This window comes from Equus przewalskii, chromosome 1, assembly GCF_037783145.1.
Source record: "Equus przewalskii isolate Varuska chromosome 1, EquPr2, whole genome shotgun sequence".
Classification (NCBI taxonomy): domain Eukaryota; kingdom Metazoa; phylum Chordata; class Mammalia; order Perissodactyla; family Equidae; genus Equus; species Equus przewalskii.
Genome location: NC_091831.1, coordinates 71,829,348 through 71,844,911, shown reverse-complemented (window position 1 = coordinate 71,844,911; position 15,564 = coordinate 71,829,348). Strand labels below are relative to the sequence as shown.

The 15,564-nt window shown below is 40.4% G+C and overlaps 1 long non-coding RNA gene across 1 annotated transcript in view; it reads right to left on the bottom strand.

Moving 5' to 3' along the window:
- LOC139074881 (uncharacterized) overlaps positions 1 to 15,564 on the bottom strand; it is a 27,186-nt gene extending 11,622 nt beyond the window's left edge. The window contains exons 1-2 of the long non-coding RNA XR_011524764.1: positions 15,427 to 15,564; positions 2,516 to 2,594 (exon numbers count right to left, since the gene is read on the bottom strand). This is a non-coding gene — a long non-coding RNA (uncharacterized lncRNA). The remainder of the gene's footprint in view (positions 1 to 2,515; positions 2,595 to 15,426) is intronic.

Genomic DNA, 15,564 nt, shown 5'->3' with positions numbered 1-15,564 from the left:
AACTTCTTGATTATGTTAGCATCATGGACATAACGGAGACATATTATTAAAACATATTTGACAGTAAAGATTTTCACTATATACTATTTAATGAAGAGATAGTCACAAAGCATTATGCGCTTTGTAAAAATGTCAGAGAATTTGCACTTAACTCTGAGAGGAGAAGTCTTTTGGATTGTATTTCTTTTCTGAATTTTTTCCATTTTTTTAATATTTGTGTAATTTCTTCAAGCTAACATATTTTGCAACCCAAAAGAAACCCTGACAATCATGGATGTGACACTTTGTTGGCCTCTGTTTTCAATTTTATTTAAATGTTTTATCTAGATTCATAAGTGAAATTGATATATTTGTGATACCTATCTGTGGTAGTTTTATGTCAATATAGTCTCAGGGTATGATGAAAGCCTACTTCTAAACCATGTCTTAGGGATTGTAAAAGCAACACCTCCAGGGAGAAGAGATTATTTTGGGGAGCACAAAAGGAGGGGCCATAGAGGTTAATGGGCACTGAATGCAGAAATATGAATTGGGCCTCTGATGACCCTGGGAAAGTAAGGTGCTGCACTTTGCTCCACACACGTGCAATTCTGTGTTGTATCCAGCCTCCTGAGGGAGCTGGTGCCTGAGGATCCAGCCTTTATCCTTTGGAGACCTGGTTCTGGACAGAATTGGGAAGGAAGTTTGTGCACTTTTGGGTTCTGTGGAATTTGGCAGCCATAGAAAAGGAGCTGAGATCAGCTTGCAGTGGGTAGGGTCCAAAATTTCTCCAAATGCCTCTCAATTGGGTCTCTTAATGTATGTATTTTTTAGCCTGCTCTGGACTTACCTTCACATAAAGGCATTTGATAATAGGGTCTGCTGTTTCAGGGTGGCGGGCAGGGTGCAGGAAAGAGAGGAAGAGGACTGGGGTCGAGCAGGGCATGAGCTGTGGTTGCATTTGTTACTTTCTTTGAGGAAAGCTCCTGATGTAAATGGCCAGGTGTGTGCAGTAAAATTTACAGGCTTTCATTCCAGAAGATGTCTTCTGCAGCTGTGTATGCCAGGGAGCGAGGCCCATGAATGTGACTGAAGAGAGTAGTTAAAGGCTGGTAAGAGCTGGGGCTGTGGGTGTCAGTGGTCTGTAGTAAAGCATACTGTCCAAGACCATGGACTTGGGAGTTAGTCAGGTCTGCATACGCATGCAGATTCTACCACTTAGCACATTTGTGAGTCCAGACAAGTGATTTAACCACTGCAAACCTTAGTTTCTCACTCTATAAAATGTGATGACAGCAATACCTACTTTATGGGGTTGTTCTAAGACTTAAGCAAGTAAATTCTAAAATTCATTCAGTCGATAGATATGAGTCAGGCAGTTTTATAGTTGATTAGGAGTTATTTGAAAATGAAACAGACAAAACTGGGACAGTGACGTCACCAAGAGAAAGTAGGAGACCCCAGCCACCCCTCACAGAGAGCAACAGTTAGCTAGCCATGAACAAAAACAGCTCTGAGAGAGCTCAGGAAGCCACTCAAACTTCAGCAATGCAGTGGAACAAAAAACCTGAGAATAGCTGCTAAAAAGGGAAGGAAGGAGAGCTTCATTTTGCCTGCATCAACCCATCCCCTTGGCTGGCGCTGCTCAGTGCCAAGAGGGAACTTCTCAGCTAGAAAGAGCTCTCGCTGGCAAAGGAGGAGTGAGGTGAGCAGCCAGCTTCCCTAGCCTTTCAGGACCACATGAAGGAGGCGCTTAGGCTTTACTTCACCCAGAGACTGGCAAAGCTGAGAACAGTATAGAGATGGCTAGGAATGAGGAAGAAGAGCAGGGGCTACCAGTGTCAGCTACACTGCGGTAGTGACCACAGTTCCCAGTAATCTGTTCTGCAGAGGACCCCAGCAGCTTTTGCCACTGAAGAAAACAGCTAGCTCAGCCATGGACCCCCCTGCAGGTTTCACCAGTTTTTCCCCACAGGTAGTTGCATTTGCAGATGCCAGCTGCCTGAGTCCCTCTCCACTCTTGCCACTCCCCACCTCCACCCCCAGCTCCACCAGAGCCCAGGATCCACACCAGCATCTGGTGCAGGCCTCCATGGCTGCAGGGGTGCAGGACACCAGCCTAGACCCCAGTGGCTAACACCTACCACCATGCACGCACTTGGGGTTAGCCTCGCCAGCTGTGCAGTTGCATGCTGCCAGCCTGACTCATCACCAACTATTGCCATGTGCATGCCCATTGCGCTATCCTGCAGCCATGGAAGTGCACATTGACAGCCAAGGTCACCACAGACACTGGTGTGCCCAGATTCAGCCTTATCTCAAGTCACTGGCCCACACCACTGGGCTCACTTGCAGCTACCTCCACCCCAGCTGTGCACCTGCACTCCCCTGGCCTGACCCCGTCACCAGCATCCACTGCTCTGTGCCTGTGGCAAGACACTTCAGCCATGAGCACACACCAACAAGGTTCCATTAGCTGCTTCTGGGCCCAGATTCAACCCTGTCTCTTGTCACTGGTCTGCACCACTGGACTCACCTGCAGCAACCCCTCCAGCTGTGCACTTGCATGCTCCCAGCCTGACTCGCCTCACTGGTCTTCACTGCCATGCATGTACCTGTGGATAGATCCTTCAGTCACAGGGGTGTACACCAACAGCCAGGGCCCGCACAGCTGCCTGTGTGCCCACAATTAGCCCAGGCCCTCACCACTACATGTGTGTCCACAATGAACACCTGTCACTTCACAGGCACCTGTGACTGGCTCCTACAGCCAAATATGTGCACACCACTAGCTCTGACCACCACCACTGCCTGCCCTGTTCCCTAGCTGCTAGACCTGGAGGTGCCACTGAGGACCCTATCAATCCTTCTAACCACTGTGGACCCCCCCACAGCACTCATCAAGGACCACACAGTTGTCAGTGCTCTGGAACCCAGTGGCCTGAGCTGACAAAACATCACCCCCCCACCCCAAACCACAGCTGGTACACACCCCTGTGCTTGGTACCCTACACCACTAGACCTGCATCCCACATGTTCTGGCATACCCCCACTCTCAAGTGATGGTCTTTCTTTACTGAAATCAGTCCGTAAAGTCTGGAAGAGGTGACTGCTTGTTCAAATGCACAGACACCTATGCAAGGATACAGGGATCATGAAGAGTCAGAGAAATATGACACCACCAAAGGAACACAGTAAACTTACAGTAACTGACCCCAAAGAAATAGATACATTAATTACCTGACAAAGAAATCAAAATAATTGTTCTAAAGATGCTCAGAGAGCTACAAGAGAACATAAAGAATTTAATGAAATCAAGAAAATAGTACAAATAAAATGAGAAGTTCAACAAAGAGAAAACATAAAAAACCAAACAAAGTTTTGAGCTAACAACAGAATGATTGAACTGAAGAATTCAATAGCTTCAACAGCAGTCTGGACCATAAAGAAGAAAGAATTAGTGAGCTCAAAAAATGGTCATTTGAAATTATCTAGTCAGAGGAGCAAAAAGAAAAATGAACGCAAGGAATGAAGAAAGACTGTGGAACTAAGGGGATACCATTAAGAGAAACTGTACACCTCATTGGAGTTCAGAAGGAGAATAGAGGCAGCAAGGGACAGAAAGCTTATTTAAAGAATAATAGGGGCCAGCCCCATGGCCAAGTGGTTAAGTTTGTGCGCTCTGCCTCGGCGGCCCAGGATTTCACTGGTTCAGATCCTGGGCTCGGACGTGGCACTGCTCATCAAGCCATGCTGAGGTGACATCCCACATCCCACAGCTAGAGGGACGCACAACTAAAAATATACAACTATGTACTGGGGGGCTTTGGGGAGAAAAAGGAAAAATAAAATCTTTTTTAAAAAAAGAAAGAATGGCTGAGAACTTCCTAAACCTGGGGAGAGATTTGGACATCCAAGTACACGAAACTAGTAGGTCATGCCATAATTTCAATCCAAAACAATCTTTTCCAAGACACATTATAATAAAACTTTAAAAAATCAAAGACAAAGAATTTAGAAAGCAGCAAGAGAAAAAATTTATCTCATACAAGGACACCTCCATAAAGCAATTGGATTTCTCAACAGAAACTTTGCAGGCCAGGAGTGAGTAGGATGATCTATCCAAAGTGCTGAAAGAAAAAATTGTCAATCAAGAATACTTGACTCAGCAATTTGTCCTTCAGAAATGAAAGCAAGATATTTTCCCAAACAAAAGCTGAGGGAGTTCATCACCACTAGACCTGCCTTACAAAAGATGCTGAAAGCAGTTATTCAAGCAGAAACTAAAGGATGCTAAATTAGCAACATGAAAATATACAACACACTGGTAAAAGTAAGTATATAGTCAGATTTAGAATACTCTAACATTTGCAATATGGTGGTGTATTAATCACTTAACTCTAGTATAAAGCTTAAAAGACAAAGCATTAAAAATAGCTATAGCTACAATGATTTAGTGGATACACAATATAAAAAGATGTAAATTATGATGTCAACAACATAAAATGTGGAGGGGATAAAAGGGCAGAGTTTATGTGTGTGATTGAAGTTAAGTTTTGAGCTTAAAATAAACTACGTCAAGGGGCTGGCCCCGTGGCCGAGTGGTTAAGTTCACGCGCTCCGCTGCAGGCGGCCCAGTGTTTCGTTGGTTCGAATCCTGGGCGCGGACATGGCACTGCTCGTCAGACCACGCTGAGGCAGCGTCCCACATACCACAACTAGAAGAACCCACAACGAGAAATATACAGCTATGTACTGGGGGGCTTTGGGGAGACAAAGGAAAAAATAAAAAGTCTTTAAAATAAACTACGTCAATAAGATGGAGTTTTTCCCCAAAGATTGGCCCTGAGCTAACATCTGTTGCCAATCTTCTTCTTTTTCTTCCTCTTCTTCTTCTCCCCAAAGCCCCCCAGTACATAGCTGTATATTCTAGTTGTGAGTGCCTCTGGTGGTGCCATGTGGGTTGCCGCCTCAGCATGGCGTGATGAACGGTGCCATGTCTGCACCTAGTATCTGAACTGGTGAAACCCTGGGCTGCCGAAGCAGAGCATGCCAACTTAACCACCCGGCCTTGGGGCTGACCCCAGTAAGATGTTTTAAGTAAGCCTCAGGGTAACCACAAAACAAATACCTAGAGTAGATACACTCAAGATAAAGAGAAAAGAATTGAAGTGTCTACTAAAAACTATATCCATATGCAAAAGAATGAAATTGAACCCCTATCTTATACCACTCACAAAAATTAGCTCAAAATGTATTAAGGTCTTAATCACACACACAATGGAATTTTATTCAGCCATACAAAAGAAGCAGATTGTGCCATTTGAGAGAACATGGATGGACCTTTAGGGCATTATGCTAAATGAAATAACTCAGTGAAGAGCAAATACAGTATGTTCTCACTTATATATGGAATCTAAAAACACTGAACTTACAAAGTATAGAATGGTGACTGCCACAGGCTGAGTGGTAGGGGAAATGGGGAGATGTTAGTCAAAGGGTACAGACTTTCTTTCATAAGATGAATAAATTCCATGGATCTAAGGTAGAGCATGATGACTACAGTTAAAAATACCATATTGTCTACTTAAAAGTTGCTGTGAGAGTAGAGCTTCATTGTTCTCACCATAACAACTACAACTACAACAAAATGGTAATTACGTGAGATGAAGAATGTGTTAACTAACCTTATTGTGGTAAACATTTTTCAATATACAAGTTTATCAAATCACATTGTACACCTTAAACTTACAGAATGCTATATGTCAATTATATCTCAATAAAGCTGGAAAAAAACCTCTGTGCTCTTACACAGCTTATTTTCTAGCAGGGACAATAAACATAAAAAGTTATTCCTAAACTGGCAGAAAGAGGAGCTTCACAGACCTACTTCCATGTGAAGCAAGCATAACTGATGAAAATTATTTTCAAAAAAGTAAATTCTCTGGAAATGGTCCTAAGGGCATACAGCAAAAAAGAAACATTTATTCAAGAAAATCTACTAAAACTCATTAAGAACAGCAAGAGTTTGTGGTATTTGAGCCACAACCAGCTCCCAGTCACAGGCTATAGCATCTAGCTGGGAGGGTCAGGCTTCCAGCACTTGTTGTACCTCTCCAGCAAACTCTTTCAGAGGCTGCATTGCAGGCAAGTGTAACTGAGGAGAAGTCAAGGGCTCCTAATTGCCCAGGCCCCACTCACATAACAGAGGTACTGTTTTAGGTATGGCATGCTGAGAATACTGAGACCCTAATCACCCTCATTTTGACTCAGTAAGGTGGAGGTTTCAAGCCAGAAGGGAAACCAAGAAAACCAGAGGCTGCCACCCGCATCCAGCAACCTGCTCCTAAAATATGGGTGTCACTAAGAGAGAAGAATGCCACTGTCTCTACTCCCAGGTCTGGGGCATGACTCAAAGATTTTTGCCAAGGGCGAGAGGCAGGTGATAGAATCAAGAGGTCCAAAACTCTCCCCAAAGGAACTGACTTTATTTGAAAGAGTGTACAGCAAGTTTAAGCCTGAGGGAAATCAAAAACACTGAAGATTTTGGTGGATAGCAATTAAGAGGAGGATGATAGCTTCATGATAAATCCAGGCTTCCTCTAGAGGAAGCAAAGAAAGAGCAAATAAGAGCCTAAGTGAGGTCAGAAAGAGCCTCAAATATTGACCTCAAAAACTATCTTCACAGGAAGGCATGGATAGTAAATTGCAGTTAACTTAAGTAAATTTCAGTTATTAGCATGGTAGTGGCTACCCATCCCCCACCTCCTAGTCCTGTGGCAGTCAGCTAATCACACATTCCTGCAGCAGCTTGTGTGAGCCAAAGTGGGCATTAGTGACTCTGTCTTCCAACTAGCAGGGATCTGTGCTCTGTTTGCTCATTGCTACTTCTGATTGAGGAGGTGAAGGCAGCCATTGTTGCACCCCCATACCATTGCTGTAAGCCCTTCTCCCTCTAAATAAAGTGAGTTCCTAGGGATTTAAAATGCTGGCACTTTCCCCCTCTCCTTCATTTTTCTTTTTTCCCCCTTTTGGGAGTCAGACATTTAAAGACTAGCATATTCAAAAGCAACCACATATACAGGAAAATTTAGAAAGTACCACACACGTCTAAGGAAAAGTGCAGACTCAGAAAAACCTTGAGAAGACTGTAAGTTTATACCTCAGTCTGATCCTAGCCCACAGACATCCTATAACAATAATGAAAAAAATAAAACAAGGGGCTGGCCCCGTGGCCAAGTGGTTGGGTTCGCGCGCTCTGCTGCAGGCGGCCCAGTGTTTCGTTGGTTCGAATCCTGGGCGTGGACATGGCACTGCTCATCAGACCACGCTGAGGCAGCGTCCCACATGCCATAACTAGAAGAACCCACAACGAAGAATACACGACTATGTACCGGGGGGCTTTGGGGAGAAAAAGGAAAAAGTAAAATCTTTAAAAAAATAAAAGAAAAGAAAAGAAAACAAAAAACCCCAGCAAAAGCTGAGGAAGGGAGAGAGTCTAATCTAAAAAGATACCACACAAGATTCAAATGTCCAGTTTTCAAGAAAAAAATCAGAAGGCATACAAAGAAAGAGCAAAATAGTGACCCATTCAACAGAAAAAAACAATTTAAAGAAAATGTCCCTGAGAAATACAGATAGTGGACTTAGTAAACAAAGACTTTAAAAGTCTTAAACATGCTCAAAGAGGTAAAAGATGATACGGACAAAGTAAAGAAAACAACATATGACCAAAATAGAAATATCAGCAAAGAGATAAAAAGCAAAAAGGAACAAAAAATTCTGGTGCTGAAGAGTAAAATAACTGAAATAAATTTACTGAAGAATTCAAAAGCATATTTGATCAGACAGGAAAAAAAAATGAGTGAACTTGAAATAATCAAGTCTGAGAACAAAAAAGAAAAAGAATGAAGAAAAGTGAACAGGGCCTAAGAAACCTGTGGGAAATCATCAAGTGGACCAACATACACATTGTGGAAGTTTAAAAAGGAGAGAGAAATGTATAGAGAAATTATTTTAAGAAATAGCCAAAATTTGATAAAAGATATGAATATAAACATCCAAGAAGTTCAAGAAACTCTAAATAGGATAAACTCAAAGAGACCCATGCTGAGGCACATTATAAACAAATTCTCAAAAGTCAGAGACAAAGAGAGAACCTTGAAAGCAGCAAGAGAAGCAACTTGTCACAAAGAATCCTCAATAAGATTACCAGTAGATTTCTCATCAGAAAGCTTGGATGTCATAAGGCAGTGGATGGTATATTCAAAGTCCTGAAGGGAAAAAGATCTGTCAACCAAGAATCCTATATTCAGCAAAATTGTCTTTCAAAAGTGAGGGAGAAATTAAGACATTCTCAGATAAACAAAAGTTGAGGGAGTTTGTTACCACTAGACCTGCCCTCAACAAAGGTTAAGGGGGGGGTGTCCTTCAGGTTGAAATGAAAGGACGTTAGACAGAAACTCAAAGCTGTAAAACAAAAGACAAAAAAATGAAAAAACCTCTGGTAAAGGTAAATACATAGAAAATTATAAAAACTAGTGCTATATCTTTAATTTGTAACTCCACTTTTTGTTTTATACATGATTTAAGAGACTATGCATAAAAATATCAATTGTTGGTGTATGTTTGGGGGCACATAATGCATAAAGGTCTAATTTTGTGACAGCAGTAACCGAAAAGGGATGCAAATGGAACTGTACAGGAGCAGAGTTTTTGTGTGTTACTGAAGTCAAGCTGGTATGAATTGAAATTATAGTGCTATAACTGTAGGATATTAAATGTAATCCCCATGGTAAACAAAAATAAAAATAGCTATAGAAAATACACTAAAGGAAATGAGAAGGGAATTAAAATATTTCCCTACAAAAAAAATAAATGCAACAGAAGACAGTAATGTAGAAAATGAGGGACAAAAAGCCACTAGGCATACAGAGAATAAATAGAAAATGACAGAAGTAAGCCCTTTCTTATAGATGATTACTTAAATGTAAATGGATAAAACTTTCCAAGGGGTCAACATCATGGTGGAGTGAACTCGCCCGGCACTCTCGCCCCTCCAATATACAACAAAAAGAGACATCCATACTCCAACAGAAGACATTCTAACAACACAAAAACCTCAGAGAGATGCAGCCACACAACAGAGGACAGAGAGGCTGGAGCACCCCTCAGAGGAGCTGTAATGGGGTAAGAGAGAACTTTGCTCCCTACCCTAAAGACTGCGATCTCCACTGTGGGAGGATCCTTGAGGGAAGGAGTGGGGGAGGGGTTGCATGTCCACAGGATCACCAAGGACTCCCTAGGGCACTTGCAGCCTAGAGGGAAGCCCTATAACTGGGGGAAAGGTTTCCTGGGGGGTGACCTCATCAAGCCAAGACCCCAGGAGACCAGATAGCGAGAGCTGATCCGAGAAATCCCAGAGTGCATGCCAGAGAAAGTGCCCCTCCCCCTACCTGCTCCATGATGCTCCAGTGCCTGGGATATTGGCTGAACACCAAGGGCTCAGAATACACGGTCTTGACCCCACACAGTGGTGAAAGGTGGTAACTGCAACTGAATAATATCAGAATGAGAAAGACCTGACCTTCCAACATCAGAGACTACATCAAATCTCCAGACCAGAAAGAAAATGACAAGCACCCAGGACTCAGTCCTGAGGACACAGAAATATGTAAGGTAAACGATAATGAATTCAAAATAGCTATCTTCAAAAAACTCAATGAGGTAAAGGAGAATGTAGAGAAACAATTCAACAAGTTCAGGAGCTACTTCACAAAAGAGATTGAAACTATAAAGAAGAATCAATCAGAAATATTAGAGATGAAAGACACAATGGAAGAGATAAAACAAAATACGGATTCCCTGAATACTTGAGTGGACATCATAGAGGAGCATAAGAGCATAATCGAGGATAGACATGTTGAAATGCTCCAGACGGAGGAGAGAGAACTAAGGCTAAAAAGAAATGAAGAAAGTCTGCAAGAAATATCTGACTCAATGAGGAAATGCAACATAAGAATTATAGGTATTAAAGAAGGTGAAGAGAAGGAGAATGGAGCAGAAAGAGTATTCAAAGAAATAATAGCAGAGAACTTCCCTAATCTAGAGATAGAGAGGGAAATATGTGTGGAAGAGGCTCCCAGATCTCCTATATTTCTCAATGTAAAAAAGACCTACTGCAAGGCACGTAGTAGTAAAACTGTAAAAAATGAATGATAAAGAAAGAATACTAAAGGCAGCAAGGCAGAAGAAAATAACTACAAAGGAACCCCTATCAGGCTTTCAGTGGATTTCTCTGCAGAAACCTTACAAGCTAGGAGAGAATGGAATGACATATTCAAAACTTTAATAGACAAGAATCTTCAGTCAAGAATACTTTATCCAGCAAAAATATCCTTCAGATATGAGGGAGAAATTAAATCTCTCCCAGACAAACAAAAGCTAATGGACTTCTAACCATGAGACTCCCCCCCACAAGAAATCCTCAAGAAGGCTCTCATACCTGAAAAAGGGAAAAAAGGGAGAAAGCGGTCACAAAACACAGAGTAAGGAGATAAATAGATAGACAGAATCAGAATAGGATAGCAAATATTCAACTATAGCATGAGGCTAAAGGGAAGAAAAAACACCAAAAACAAAGAGAATCTTGTCACTTTAACCACAAACTCACAACAAAAGTTGGAATAAGATATGAGAAACACAAGTTAGGAGGGGAGGAGGAAAGGGACTGAATTGGTTTAGACTAAGGAAATAAGAGGCCATCAGAAAATGGACTATCTTATACATGAGATTATGAATACAAACCTCAGGGTAACCACTAAGCCAAAAAGCAGAACAGAGATGCAAAAAATAAATAAGGAAAAAACAAAGAAACACATCATGAAAAACTACATAATTCAATCGGTAGATCAAAACACACAGGACGAGGAACAAAGGAAATGCAGGAAAACCAGAAAACGAGTGATATAATGACAGCATTAAGCCCTCATACTTAAATAATCACCCTAACTGTAAATGGATTGAATTCTCCAATTAAAAAAAACACAGAGTGGCAAGATGGATTAAAGAACAAGACCCAATAATATGCTCCCTCCAGGAAACACATCTCAGCTCCAATGACAAACATAGGCTCAGAGTGAAGGGATGGAAGACGATACTCCAAGTTAATGGCAAACAAAAGAAAGCAGGTGTCGCAATACTCATATCAGACAAAGTAGACTTCAAGATAAGACAGGTAAAGAGAGACAAAGAGGGGGAGTATATAATGATCAAAGGGACACTCCATCAAGAAGAAACAACACATAAATATCTACGCACCCAACACAGGAGCACCAAAGTACATAAAGCAACTATTAACAAACCTAAGAGAAGATATTAATAATAACACAATAATAGTAGGGGACCTCAACACTCCATTCACATCAATGGATAGATCATCTAGACAGAAAATCAACAAGGAAACAGTGGAATTAAATGAAAAGCTAGACTAGATGGACTTAATAGACATTTATAGAATATGCCATCCAAAAACAGCAGAATACACATTCTTCTCAAGTACACACGAAGTATTCTCAAGAATACACCATATGTTCGGAAACAAGGCAAGCCTTAATAAATTAAAGAAGACTGAAATAATAACAAGCATCTTTTCTGATCACAATGCTATAAAGCTAGAAATTAATTATAAGAAAAAAGCAGAGAAACAGACAAAGATGTGGAGACTAAACAACATGCTATTCAACAAGCAATGGATCATTGAAGAAATTAAAGGAGAATCAAAAAATATCTGGAGACAAATTAAAATGAAAACATACCATACCAACTCATATGAGATACAGCAAAAGCAGTAGTAAGAGGTAAATTCATTGCAATACAGGCACACCTTAACAAACAAGAAAAAACCCAAATAAGAAATCTCAAACTACATCTAACTGAATTAGAAAAAGAAGAACAAACAAAGCCCAAAGTCAGCAGAAGGAGAGAAATAATAAAACTCAAACAGAAATAAATGCTATTGAAACAAAAAAGGCAGTAGAAATGATCAATGAAACAAAGAGCTGGTTCTTTGAGAAGATAAATAAAATTGACAAACCCCTATCTTAGACTTACAAAGAAAATAAGAGAGAAAGCTCAGATAAATAAAATTAGAAATGAGAGAGGAGAAATAACATTGGATACCACAGAAATATAATGGATTATAAGAGAATACCACAAAAACCTATATGCCAACAAAATGGATAACCTAAAGGAAATGGATAAATTCTTAGACTCTTCAGCCTCCCAAAGCTGAGTCAAGAAGAAACAGACAATCTGAATAGATCAATCACAAGAAAAGAGATTGAAACAGTAATCAAAAAGATCCCAAAGAATAAAACCCCGGGACCAGATGGCTTTCCTGGGGAATTTTACCAACCTTCAGAGGGGATTTAATACCTATCCTTCTCAAGCTATTCCAAAAAATTAGGGAAGATGGAACACTTCCTAACACATTCTATGAGGCCAACATCACTCTGATACCAAAGCCTGACAAGGACAGCACAAAAAAGGAAAACTTCAGGCCAATATTGTTGATGAACATAGACGCAGAAATCCTCAACAAAATTTTGGCAACCAGAATTCAGCAATACATCAAAAGGATCATACAACATGATCAAGTGAGATTCATACCAGGGACACAGGGATGGTTCAACATCCGCAAATCAATCAACGTGATACACCAAATCAACAAATTGAGGAATAAAAACCACATGATCATCTCAATAGATGCAGAGAAAGCATTTGACAAGATCCAACAGCTATTTATGATAAAAACTCTTAACAAAATGGGGATAGAAGGAAATTACCTCAACATAATAAAGGCCATATATGACAAACCCAAAGCCAACATCACACTCAATGGGGAAAAACTGAATACCATCCCCCTGAGAACAGGAACAAGACAAGGATGCCCACTATCACTACTCTGATTCAACATAGTGTTGGAGGTTTTGGCCAGAGCAATTAGGGAAGAGAAAGGAATAAAAGGAATCCAAATAGGGAGTGAAGAAGTGAAACTCTCGCTGTTTGCAGACGACATGATCTTATATATAGAAAACCCCAAAAACTCCATCGGAAAACTAATGGAAGTAATTGACAACTACAGTAAAGTTGCAGGGTACCGAATCAACTTAAAAAAATCAGTTTCTTTTCTATACTCCAATAAGGAATTTACAGAAAGAGAACTCAAGAATACAATTCCATTTGCAATCGCAACTAAAAGAATAAAGTACCTAGGAATAAATTTAATAAGGAGGCAAAGGACTTATACAATGAAAACTATAAGACATTATTGAAAAAAATAGACAACGACATAAAGAGATGGAAAGAGATTCTACACACATGGATTGGAAGAATAAACATAGTTAAAATATTCGTACTACCCAAAGCAATCTACAGACTCAATGCAATCCCAATCAGAATCCCAATGACATTCTTCATGGAAATAGAGCAAAGAATCCTAAAATTCATATGGGCAACTAAAGACCCCAAATTGCTAAAGCAATACTGAGAAAAAAGAACAAAGCTGGAGGCATCACAATCCCTGACTTCAAAATGTACTACAAAGCCATAGTGATCAAAACAGCATGGTACTGGTACAAAAACAGGCCCACAGTGGGCTGACCCCATGGCCGAGTGGTTAAGTTCGCGCGCTCCGCTGCAGGCGACCCAGTGTTTCATTGGTTCGAATCCTGGGCGCGGACATGGCATTGCTCATCAGGCCACGCTGAGGCAGCGTCCCACATGCCACAACGAGAAGGACCCACAACGAAGAATATACAACTATGTACTGGGGGGCTTTGGGGAGAAAAAGGAAAAAAATAAAATCTTTAAAAACAAACAAACAAACAAAAAAAACAGGCCCACAGATCAATGGAACAGAACTGAAACCCCAGAAATAAAACCGCACATATACAGACAGCTAATCTTCGACAAAGGTGCCAAGAACGTACAATGGAGAAAAGACAGTCTCTTGAATAAATAGTGTTAGGAAAACTGGACAGCCACATGCAAAAGAATGAAAGTAGACTATTATCTCACACCATACACAAAAGTAAACTCAAAATGAGATCAAAGACTTGAAGATAAGACCTGAAACCATAAAACTCCTGGAAGATAATATAGGTAGTACACTCTTTGACATCGAACTTAAAAGGATCTTTTCGAATAGCATGCCTTCTCAGACAAGGGAAACAAAAGAAAAAATAAACAAGTGGGAGTTCATCAGACTAAAGAGCTTCTGCAAGGCCAAAGAAACTAGGGTCAAAACAAAAAGACAACCCACCAATTTGGAGACCATCTTTGCAAATCATCTATCCAATAAAGGGTTAATCTCCATAATATATAAAGAACACACACAACTGAACAACAAAAAAAACAAACAGCCCGATCAAAAAATGGGCAGAGGTTATGAACAGACATTTTTCCAAAGAAGATATACAGATGGCCAATAAACACATGAAAAGATGTTTAACATAACTAATCATCAGGGAAATGCAAATCAAAACTACACTAAGATATCACCTTATGCGTGTTAAAATGGCTATAATCACTAAGACTGAAAATAACAAATGTTTGAGAGGGTGTGGAGAGAAGGGAACCCTCATGGATTGCTGGTTGAAATGCAAACTGGTGCAGCCACTGTGGAAAACAGTATGGAGATTCCTCAAAAAACTAAAAAATAGAACTCCCACTATCACACTACTGGGTACCTACCCAAACAACTTGAAATAAACAATCCGAAGTAACATATGCATCTCTATGTTCATTGCTGCACTATTCACATTAGCCAAGACATGGAAACAATCCAAGTGTCCATCGACTGATGATTGGATGAAGAAGATGTGGTATATATATATACAATGGAATACTACTCAGCTGGAAAAAAGACAAATTCATTCCATTTCCAACAACATGAAAGGACCTGGAGCGAATTATACTAAGTGAAATAAGCCAGACCGAGAAAGACAAACACCAGATGATTTCACTCATATGTGGAATATAAACAAGCACATGGACAAAGAAAGCAGTTCAGTGGTTACCAGGGGAAGGGGGGTGGGGGATGGGCACAGAGGGTGACGGAGAGCACCTGTGTGGTGACAGACGAGAAATAATGTACAACGGAAATTTCACAATGATGTAAACTATTATGAACTCAAATAAAAATTTCACAAGTAGAAACTGAAATGAATATCTACAGTCATTACCTAGATTAAGCACTGAAGATTTGCTATATTTGCTCTTTATAACTTTTTACAGAAAATATTTTAGATACTTCGGTATTGCATCTCTAAAAATTAAGGACATTTTCTACAGAACCACAATGCATACTATTATCGCACTTAATAAAAAAACAGTAATTCCTTAATATCACTAATAAACAGTTCAATTTTAATAAGGAGAAATTACCCTATTTGTTCTCCAAATGTCTTTGCAGCTGATTTGTTTATACCAAATCCAATCAAGAACCACGCACTGCACCTGGCTGTTGCGTCAGCAGACTCGAATTCTAATCCAAAGCCCGGAGGCGCTTAGAAAACCTGAGCG